The sequence below is a fragment of the Montipora capricornis genome, chromosome 14 (assembly GCF_036669925.1).
Source record: "Montipora capricornis isolate CH-2021 chromosome 14, ASM3666992v2, whole genome shotgun sequence".
In the NCBI taxonomy this organism is placed as follows: Eukaryota; Metazoa; Cnidaria; class Anthozoa; order Scleractinia; family Acroporidae; genus Montipora; species Montipora capricornis.
Genome location: NC_090896.1, coordinates 25,990,927 through 26,000,926, shown reverse-complemented (window position 1 = coordinate 26,000,926; position 10,000 = coordinate 25,990,927). Strand labels below are relative to the sequence as shown.

The 10,000-nt window shown below is 39.8% G+C and overlaps 1 protein-coding gene across 2 annotated transcripts in view; it reads right to left on the bottom strand.

Moving 5' to 3' along the window:
• LOC138033200 (uncharacterized) overlaps nucleotides 1-2,175 on the bottom strand; it is a 19,796-nt gene extending 17,621 nt beyond the window's left edge. The window contains exon 1 of one of the 2 annotated variants that reach the window (XM_068880964.1): nucleotides 2,077-2,175. The gene's annotated coding sequence lies outside the window, so the exon portion shown is untranslated. The remainder of the gene's footprint in view (nucleotides 1-2,076) is intronic. The other variant, XM_068880965.1, reaches the window with a different exon arrangement.
• Between the last annotated feature and the right edge of the window lie 7,825 nt (nucleotides 2,176-10,000).

Below are 10,000 nucleotides of genomic sequence, written 5' to 3'. Positions count from 1 at the left end.
AACTGTACAGGTAATTCCCATCTTGTTGAGTATAGTATAATTGGTCGCTCCTCTCAAAACCAATAGCTCCTCTTTTCTAAACATATTCTGCGAGCGCGGGTGTGTGTGTGTGTGTGTGTGTGTAGAGAGAGAGCAGAGCTACCCTGCCAAAAGGTGCGTGAATTGCACGCAACGGCATCCAGGATTAGAATATTCATTTGTCCGGCTTCTTTTCGTTGAAGCATTAGTTATTTATGTTCTCTTTTCGTTTGATGTCCTTAAAGGGAGTTGTCCCAGTGCTTTTAGATGCTTTCTTTTGTAATTTAAGCAAAAAAGTAAACGAAATAAAAAAAAAGTATTTAAAAAAGAAAAAAGGAAAGGTTGAGGCTTCAAAAATATTCGTTGAACCACTATTCACCTCTACTTCGGTAAATAATTGATAACTATTGTGTGATTAACATTAATTGCATGACTTGCATACATACCATTTGCGACTCAATTTCTATCTAATCTATATGTAATAGAAATGCCACTTTGTCGGTACCAGCAGGTTCAAGGTGCCAGCATACGTATAAACGGTGATCGAGCCTCCCAAACTGAGAAACAATCACCCCGTGGACTTAAGAAGAATTGACACAGTTTGAAAGATATATCATAACATCTTTTTCAGTGTGCAACTGTATTTTTCTGAACAGATTTTAAGGAAATGTCATGCATCATAGTTTGCAATGAGGTTCATTAATGAGGTTCTGAGAGCCACAAGTGCCATCGTAGGAGTTTTCATAAAACTAAAACTGTTTGATAATTGCATAAACACAAAAGTGTTTTTATTAGGCTAGAGATGCGTCGACGCCCGCCGTGCTCGCAAAAAACAGCAAGCTTGCGCAAGAATGTCTTCATCCATTGATGGTTGCTCATCGGAAGGACAAGTCCCCAGAAGATTTTCTTGTTGGGACTAAAATGGTGTCAGCTCCATACCTTCAGTTTCGGGCCTCCCGAACAAAGGAGCCGTTGGACTCTCTAAATTATTTATTTGTGTATTGCATTGATCAAAAGCAGCTATTTATTCAAAGTATGTTTTATGGCACAAGCACCGTTTCCTGACAGCTTTTGTTTACAAATTTAGCAGCTTTAAGAGGCTGAAGAATTTTCGGTTAGTGTCCGTACGGAAAAACTTTGCTTGTGCGCGCACAAGAAATGAAGTTCAATATTTAACCTCTTTATTAAGCACTTGTAGCAATGAGCACCTGTCAAAACTCACCTTCACACGCAATTCAAAGTATTAACATCATCGGATTCGAAAATTCGCTTACAAAAGTTACTTTTATACGGTTTGTAGTCGTTGCAAAGTCATTTCAAGAAGTCAAGATAAGGTGCTGTATACGTTACCGTACGACCACATTAACAGCACGAGGAAAGGTTATTATATCTACAGTAGTTCACGGTTTAAAAAAAAATTAAAAAAACTTTAAGTGGACTGCAAGTATATTTGCAAATTAAACGTTGCTGCAACTAAACATATTTCATTGCCACCAACAATAGTTATGAGTTTCTTGTAACAATCACCTTAATGTTCCATTAATCAACGGATTTTTTGGACAAGTGAAACTTTGTCAACAAGAAAACTACCACAGAAAAAATTTTTTCGATTCGTTTTTTTGTTTCTTGATAAATAGATGAACTAACAAACAAAATTTCCTTTGTTGAAGCAAGATTTCTCCAGTGAATACTGCATAAAATATGTTTGCCTACCGCAACAGCAACAGAAACGAAACACAACTCGCCAACGGCTTCTTATTCAAGAAAGAGATGGGTCAACATTTGTTGATCAACAAATGTTGCAGCTGTTGTACAACAAATGTTGAACAGTGTGTCATGCCATGTTGAATGTTAAAATATACCATTCAAAACGATGAACGTTGTTGAACGAAAACAGAGACCAGATCTGTTCCGTTCAACACGTCTGAGCAACATTTCAGTTCAACATTTGTTGAGCAACGAATGGTGGAGGATGTTGAACCGTGTGTCATAGGCAAAGGAAAAAAGATTAATATATGTATTAAAGAACAACCTCAACAAAATATTTAAATCTCTTACTAAATCACTTCTTGCGTGTCCAGATAGGAATGCTTTTAAGACAACTTGTTCTCTGACGTTCTGTTCGTTTCACATTGCTCAGCAAAATGACCTGTTTATCTCTAACAACATCAACTTAAAGCCTCTGTTTACACGTAGTTAAATATTAATGAAGCATAATCATACAAAATGTGTGACTGTTTGCATGTTTCGATCACTGAGAATATCGATAAGATTAAGCCACAATGTTTATGTGTACAATTTAGGTGATGGTGCTTAATTGACTCATTCTGAGAAGACCGAAACTCCGCATTCTTACTTCCGTCTTCATGTTCTAAACCGCTCGAGACCCAGAGAGTCTAAACAGAAGGCACTTTCCACATAATTAAGTCGTCAAATAATTTAAGCACGTACATGTCAGAAAATATGATGGACCTTTCCGCCTTCCAGTCTGGATGAAGCTTTTCTTTGTTTTTTTTTTTTTTTTTGCAAAAAAGCCGCTTATTTTCTTTGCTTGAAAATGAGGTATTCGTTTACCTTAACATGGCAACAAATGGTTTTGGAGAAAAAGATAACTGCGAAATAAATAAACGTCCACCGGATTCATTAAAAGAACTGTTTTGGTAACTGCTTGTCTTGGATTGGCGTTTTTCCCTAATGAAATAATTTTACCGTCCCGCAAATTAAATATTCTCAAAACTAAGTTGACTCGAACACAAGTGACATTGAGCTGTTGGTGAGATGTCCGAGGATTATCACCAAACACCATTTAACAGCTGCACAATACATAACCGATGTTCAATTTATCAACAGCCAGATAAACCACACCAAGGATTCCTTAGCTTGATTTAGTTCTCATAATCGTCAAGGAAGTTTTCAAGACTCACAACATTTTGGTTCCATTCCAAATGCTGTTTATTTATTAATATTAATGAGTCATTTGTAATCGATTTGTAAGAAGTGTCAGACACGTTTAACAGGACGAAAAGTGGCTTGTTTAAGAAAAATCGTGAGAGACCTCGACTTTATTGCGAACCTCCCAGTAACAGGTCAATCCCCGCATACTTAGCTTATACTGATACACGGCTGCCTGCAAAACAGACCTACTATCTTCCGGAAGCAAGAACTTCTAGTCTTAAGAGAGCTATGTAGATACTCCTCTGCGATATTGGTGCGGAACTGTGATACCGGGACCAAATCTTGTGGTGGCAACGTTGTGCTGTCCTATGGTTGGTGCAATCACATCTACATGAGGAGTGATATCAGAACACTGAATTTATCAACTAATTCGTTTTATTAAAAACTGGATTATTGGATAATGCATTTCTAGTGTTTTGATTGGCTTAGCCATCATGGTATATGAGCGATTACACCATGCTCTACAAATAGCAGTAACTGCACGCATCAGTTTTCTTGTATTTACAAAATAAAACATGGAAGATTTATCCATAATTTTTGAGCGTTTTTAATAAAACAATATTCCACTAGTGCTTGTTGGTATGAGATGATAATAGCCAACTTGGCGCTACGTGCCTGGTTGGCTATCTATCATCTCATATCCAACGCGCACTAGTGGAATTATTGTCAAATAAGTTTAAGTTAGCCCTGTTAAAGAGGCGATCAACATGTAAATACATCCGCTCATTTCACAATTTAACCGTGCAACGAATGTGCCTCCATGGTAATTTTCACAAAGAGGAATATCACCAAACACCATTAGCTGCACAATAAATTAACCGTGTTCATTTTATTAACATTCAGATATAATTGCAGCCAGCTAAGGATTCCGTAGCTTGATTTAGTTCTCATAATCGTCAAGAAAGTTTTCGAGACTCAAAACGTTTTGGTTCCGTTCCAAATGCTGTTTGTTTATTAATGAGTCGTTTGTAAGAAGTGTCACGTTTAACAGGACGAAAAGCTTGTTTTCTATAATTATAAGCAAAATCAGGCGTGGGAGACCTCTCGAACCTGCAAGGAACAGGTCAATCCCTTCATACTTCTAATACACAGCTAGTTGCAAAACAGACCTACTGTCTTCCGAAAGCAAGAACTAATTATCGAGGGTGAAAGCGGAAGAATTGGATCTCGGTTATTCATTATTCCTTCCATCATTTTCCCGGAGTTATTCATTGTGGTCACGTACTGCATGACAATTGTTTCGTTAGCACCAAACGAATTTGTTGGTCGGTTGTAGTGTTTTGTACTTATCCTTATCTTCTATACTGATCCTTAAGGTTTTTTGCAATTCTTATAGCACAGTCCCTTGAGCGAAATACCTCGCCGCCTTCTCGTACAATTATTCATTATTGAAATCTTGTTCGATATTCATTTTTCCGTATTCATTATTCTTGAATGAAAACCTCAAAATGCCTTAATATTCTGAATGTTCAAACGCTAAATATTCTTTATTCATTTTTTTAAAAGCCGGCATTCATTATTCATTATTCCGCTTCCATCCCCGATAATTATGAAATTTTCAAGATAGGAAATGCCATCGACGAAAACATAAAAGATCCTTTGCTGACTTTCTTCAAAAAAAACTAAAAGCGACCTACTAGGAAAGCTATCTTCTTTTTTTTTTTTTAATTTTATTCTGTTTTGCATGGCTTAATGTGTGTCTATGTCTGCGTGCGTGTGCTATTGTAGACTCGATATCCGCCGCTCACTCAAGTTCGGGTATATGAGCGCTGTCTCATTCCCCGAAACAGTGGCTGGTAATCGGGCTTAGTGCTATTGTGACCATATTGTATGTAGCGATCTGTAAAATTAGAAAGCTCACATCACACCTGACTCTTGTTAACCCTTAGTTATTTCAGGTGTCAGCACCTCTCTCTTGTAAATTCTATATATTTATTTAATTTTACTTATAGACTAGAAGCTACGACCAGAGAAAATCAGATTTGCACAACCCACGGTACAGAAAAGGTTTCACAGCGGAATATTGTAGATCAATATCTCCTCTTAAGCTATTTAGGCCGCGTTCTTTTGGTACGATTCCGGAATAGGAATACACGGAATAGACGGTATTCGTGTTCCTTTGGGCGCTATTCAGTTTTCGGAATGAACGGAATGACCGGAATACCGTTCACTCGGAATAGGCAGAATATGCGTTCGTTTGGGAGAGTTTTGGCGGCAAAAGATACGCTGTCGGCCGGATGCCTGCCAGCGGCATGAAAATTGAAAATTGAATGGAATAGCAATTCAAAGTCTGTACCGTAGATGGGGGTGTGCTGGCCACCTTTCTGTTTCTTTGCTGATGTTAGAGAAAAAGAGCTGTCAGTTTGTGTTATTTTAAAAAAAGTGCCCTTGCCTGGTCAAAAGAAATGAGGTTGGCATCAATTGGTTTGTAGAAAAACCGCGAACCTGTTTTTCAATTAAGTCCGGCTCATAAAGAGCAAGGAAGAGCGTATGGGAACGCATTTCCACTACGCAAAGCACTCACAAGTACAAAAAATAATTCGTCATCTTTCCCCTGGTTTTTAGCAAATGAAGCAAACCGAAAAATCGAGGAAACCGCCAAAAAACTGGTACTTATGGCCATATTTCAAACTTTAGGGAAACCTTTTTCAGACACCATATGCCAACGCAACCGGCGCATGTGCAGATACAATAGTTCCCAGATCGATCACTTCGCCAAAAATAATCCGTTTTCATAATTTGCGTTCTTTTGTGAATTTATATTCCTTGTATTCTGTAATTCCTAATGTGGAATGAGTCAGAAATACTCCCAAAAGAATGCACTCTAATGAGACTCTACTAGTAACCAACAAAAGGGACGTTTCATTGTTTTTTCAAAAAAGTTAACCGTGACGGGGAAAAGGAGAAAAGGATAACCTCCAGCCGTGAAAAGGCAAATTATTTAACCGTAAAAGCTGCCTTCCTCCCCCCCCCCCCCCCCCCTCCCCACCTTCTCCATTGAGACCCTCCTTAAGAGTAGTAGAAGTAGTCTTCTGCTGAGTGTATGTATGTCGTTACACCCCAGTAACCAAGCTCTCGTCTGAGTTACCAACAAAGTTTCCTCAATCACAGGGTTTCTTTCGACGTGACTGTTCACCTTCGGAATCACTTGAATCGCCTGAAACACATCTCGCTAGATAATTCATTGGATTTTCACATCCGTCATCATTGACCATACACATAGATCCGTGGCCGTGCAGTGAAGCTGGGTTACTTGACTTAAGAGAACAGGTTCCTGTACATGACGATTTCTTGCAGCGGCAGGCTGTCAATTCAACGATGTTCTTCGGTGCATGTTCTTTCCTCATCGACCCGGGTACACGGTTGTCTCCTTTCATCTTCCAACCGCGTCCATCATGTGTAGGGAGATTCTGCATTGCCATAAATTACCTTGTTCCACAGGTATGTTTGAAAGTTTGCTCTTTTGATGTGATGAGACATGCTTTCGGACGTGGAGGAAGCTCGTCACTTTTCTTGTTCTTTTAGCAGAGGAGCAAATACCGCACATCATCTGCTTTGGTCAACCTTCCCCCACGATTGTACAGGGAGTAGATGAAAGCATCGCTTGAGATCAAAGACTCATAACTTACAATGGGATCTGCGCCGAATTGGGAGAGTTGCTGTTGGAACTGGTTCAGTTATCTTTGGACAGAATCTTTATGGTAGTCGTCTTTCCAATTTCCTGCAAAGTACTGATCGAATCACAGAGCATAGAATGCAGGAAGGGCTTTGCGGAGGGGCTAACCAAGGAAAGAGTGTAACCGGTGGCTACGGATGAACCTCAGTCGATTTGGTACTCCATTTGGAAACCATACTGACTCGTGGAACTGTAGATCTTCAAAATGAGTAATTGTAAGCACAGCAACATCCGTGTCTGGTGACTGTATCACATTTCTGGGGTGTGTCTATGACGCATTTTTGGCCTGAAGCAAAATCCTGGTGTGAGCTTCTTCTTGATCAGAGCGCAGCTGTGCATTGTGAGATTGTAGCGGGTACAATCTCACAATGACCCTGTGTGCAAGACACTGTTTTCATGGCATCTTTGAAGCCTCCAGCTAGGAAAACCTATGATTTAGGCTTTGGGTGAGGCGTTTACACAGTGCGCTACACAACAAATGTTCAAAGTTCGCTTTGTTGCTAAGGTTTGAGATGTACTTTCCCCACTGTTTCGGAATTGGCGTGGAATCACTCTACAATTTAATTTCCAATGAACTTGCCTTTCCTTTCTTGTGTCGCTCCCCTTCCTTGATTGACTGCTTCCGGTATTGGTCGAAAACATAGCATCTTCTCTTCCACTGATGCCGACTATGCTTCCCTTTGACTTTAGATCAAGGTTAAGTGATTGTTCTGGAGCTATATCCGTCTAGACTTGAGCAAACGGCTGCTGTGAACGACTAATTCTGTTACTACCAGCAGAAAAATCTTAGAAAACATTAGGGTGCCTCTCTTTAAGCTTCTGCATATCTACAAGGTAAATTGGCAGCCAGCTTCCGTAAATTTGTTTTTTCCAGGGCAAAGAAGTGAGGAATCATTGCGGCTGTAGTTGCCAAGTGGAGACTCCAGTTAAGTGCCAGAGCGCTCTGCAGGAGTATCATTACCATGGTAATGTACTCTTCCCAGAAGCTGAATAATTTCGACCTCGCTTTTCCTTCACTCTTGAAGACGGTGAGCATAGAAGTTATAGCATCCATGTCATTAACCACTGCTTCGCAGCTCTGTCGGATTGATTCTTTGTCTTTGAAGCCGCATTGACATTCCTGGATTCTGCTTGTTATGGTTGGTTACTTCCGCTGTTTGGTTTTCCAGACACCGAGGAAATGCTTGTGAGCTCGAATGCCATGGTTTTTCGACTTCCCAAGCATAGGAACTGATGTGGTACCAGCAGCATAGACACCGCATCATATCACAAGGTCTTCCAACCCAGAATTGCATACGTCTTTCCAATAAGGAACAAGTAATTCAGAGCTATGTGGAAACCTCCCATGCGTATCACAGTGTTCTTAAATTCTTCTGGAAATCTCAACTGAATCTGCTTTAATTTGCCTTCATGTAAATGGCTAAGTCGAATGTAATGATAGAGTCGTCTTACTGTAATCTCCTTGCCACCTCTTGGGAAACCTTAATCTGAGTGAAGATTGTGCTGAATTCGCTAGCAGATCCGTGTATCATCGCGCAATAACCAATCACTTTGCTGACTAGTATCTCGGAGAAATAACGAGAACGAAACCCACTCCATCCTTGACTGCTCTAATCAGGTAATGACATACCATTGCATGCTTTCTTGAAAATTCGGGGTGTAATGGAGCCGAAGCAACATCCAAGCAAGATCTTGGGTGAAAGAAGATAGAAATTGGTTATTAAATTGAAACCATTCTGTTTTGATTTGACCCAGAAAACTTGTACGAGGTGTTCGTCTACCGCGTAAGCTATCTTGGTCTGAATAAAAGCAGTGATAAAATTAATTTAAAGAAAAACACGACACTCATGAGTTTTAAAGATATGTTTCGGCAGTTACCTCTGCCATCTTCAGTGTGAAATGAACAATAAATTCCAGTGAAATATAAATACTAGAGAAATTACAATAATAATAGCAATAATGAAGACTATGACGACAGTAATTCAAAATTAAACCGATTAAATTAACATGTTTGACCTGTGCGTTAAGTGTTGGTTTGTCCCAAAATATGTCAACGCCTCTTTGGTGCTAAGAGCAAATCGCGAAGATGCCTGATCGATGATGGCAAAATTGTCACGGGAGCAAGCAGAGCGACATGCTAACGATCTCCCCAGATGCTATATTCTTCTATGGCCAGAGTGTATTTTGCTGAACCCAGTGACCTTCTTCTCTGGGAATGATATGCGTGCATCTGACGGAGGGGAATTGGGCCATATTGCTAGCGCTGATAGGCAACGTGTGTTTTGACATGCGTGGTATTTTTCCCGTCGATAGTTTCTTCATGGATATCGTTGTTATCGGCCGCCATTTGAACAAAAACACCAGGATGTATGTTTGATGGTATGGTAACACTTGTTTCATCTTCATGACTTTGCAAGTATCTAATTTGCGAGAGATGTATCGACTGACTTAACCTTTTCACAGGAATAGCAATGGCCCATACTGTTGAGTATGGTGATCAGCTACTTTGTGCCAGTTAGATGCCTCCGTGAAATTCCCAGACTGACATGCCTCGGGAGCTTAGCTCTAGCGTGAGATACACAATGGACAAGGTCTTGGCCAGTCATAATGATCTTTCTCTCATCAGCGATATTCGAACACAGTTTGCACGTTTCTCTAGAGCCCTGAAACAAACATTTTAAAGTCGGAAAATCAAGCAAAAATTACAACTCTAACTTAATTAACCACCACTCACCAAATCAGGAATACAGTACATGAAAAATGTAGATATATTTAACAGAAACACGAATTTGTACAATTTTAAGAGAGCTAAGAAGGGCACATCCTTATTTTTTCGGTACGAGAAAAAGTTTGTCTCGCAAATATTTAATCTTACAGAGTAGATTTGTTGGATTTTGCGTAAATGAGCAGTCAATAGAGCAATTTCCCAGGACGTCTCATCGTTTAACTCAGTGGCCTACTCTGAATCGCTGAAAAACCAATAAGTATTTAGGACGGAATTAGAGGCGTAATTTATCCTTCTTTTGGTGCTTTCTGTTTTAATCTACTGTACGGACTGCTCGAAATCGAAAAGGAGCCCGATTACGTACACTTACAGCGCCAACAGAAAATGAATTAAAAACTATCTAGGGATTTAATGCATACCTATACATGTCACGTTAGAACCTTGCGTGACTTAGCACGCATGCTCACTTGAACTTTGTACCGGCTGGGCACGAAATTCGGAATTTACCTTGACAGACCATTTTCGATAAATGAAGTTCAGTCAAAAGGCATCATCTCGAGGCTCTGGGGAATAAACTCACGCAAATCCTTATATTTATTCCCCAGAGCCTCGAGATGATAACTTTT